This window comes from Octopus bimaculoides, chromosome 7 (genome assembly GCF_001194135.2).
Source record: "Octopus bimaculoides isolate UCB-OBI-ISO-001 chromosome 7, ASM119413v2, whole genome shotgun sequence".
Classification (NCBI taxonomy): Eukaryota; Metazoa; Mollusca; class Cephalopoda; order Octopoda; family Octopodidae; genus Octopus; species Octopus bimaculoides.
In genome coordinates, this window is record NC_068987.1 from 102,959,895 (window position 1) to 102,961,293 (window position 1,399).

A 1,399-nucleotide genomic window follows, 5' to 3' on the forward strand; every position below is an offset into this window, starting at 1 on the left:
ATATATATATACCTATCAATCTATCAACCTACATACCTTTCTGTATGTATGTATTTATGTGAGTATGTATGTATGTATGTATGTATGTATGACTTTGAGTTTTATTGAGTTCTTCATAAGAGAGTTCAAGCTGGTCGCTAACAAAGTAACAAGACTTTTTAAGTTAATAATGTTCCCAGTGTTTGTAAATATGTGGTTGAGTTGGTATATTGATTGAACTGTTAATGCATACACCGATGTCTGTGTATTTATTCAAATAAAAATCTCACATGGATAATTTCTGCCACTAAGAATTTGGATTTGGAGAATCCTGAGTCAGTTTCTTTTTCTCCGAAAAACCTCGTATTTGTAGGTGTTGGTCTAAATATGTAGGTACATAGCCTAATGCACCTATGATGATAGGTACAAATGAAGAGTTATTTTTAGGGTATAAGATTCATTAATTCACCGGAAATGTTCTTTTTCCCGAATTGTTGATGGTACATTCGCATCCACCGGGCAACCGATCTCTACAACAGTGCATGACGTCTGTTCCCTGGCCCATAGTTCAGTTTTCAGGTGTTTGTTGTGTATGCACCGAATTACTTTTTGTATCGGAGCGTTTTACCATTATTACTCATTTTCAAAGGAGTGAATCATTGCTGGTTCTGACATGCCGTTGATGTATATATCTGAGCAGTCCTTCCTACGGATAGCATTGTTAATAATCTTTGCAACAGTATCATAAAGCAGGACAGGTTGTATCTTGTATATATTTTAGTGCAGCTGCTGATTATGTGGGTGACATATTCCACACTGGTATAGCAGAGCCAACAATTTCTATCACAACAGAGAGGTTTGCTGGTATCACCGTCCTCGTTGTTTATCAGGTATTTAGTAGCTATCTTCTGTTCCTGGATATCGAAGGCATATCCTTCTAGGTGAGATGTAAAGTATCTATCACATGTCCAGGAAAGGCTCGTATTATTGTCAATGCCTGGCATCTAACGAGATATTTACCTGTGCATTGCTTTCTGTTGGTGTGATGTTCGCATCTCCTTCAAGCTTGTTTACGCAGATGAGTCCAACTTACCTTGGGTCACAGCGAATGTTGTATTCTCAGTGTATCTGCAGTGTAGTTCTTCTCCAACTGCATTTAATTTGATGTAATGATTGCATTGTTCAATAAAATGGAGCCCCTGAAACGGTCGTACTGCATCACTTCTTGATATCCTGTTGCTTGCTTTGATTATATATATATATGTGTGTGTGCATGTGTGTATGCGTGTGTGTGTGCGTGTGTGTGCGTGTGTGTTTGCCTGTGTGTGTCTCTGTGTGTCTGTGTCTGGCTGTCTGTCTGTCTGTCTGTGTATGTGTATTTGTGTGTATGCAAATATATATGTATGTATGTATGTATATA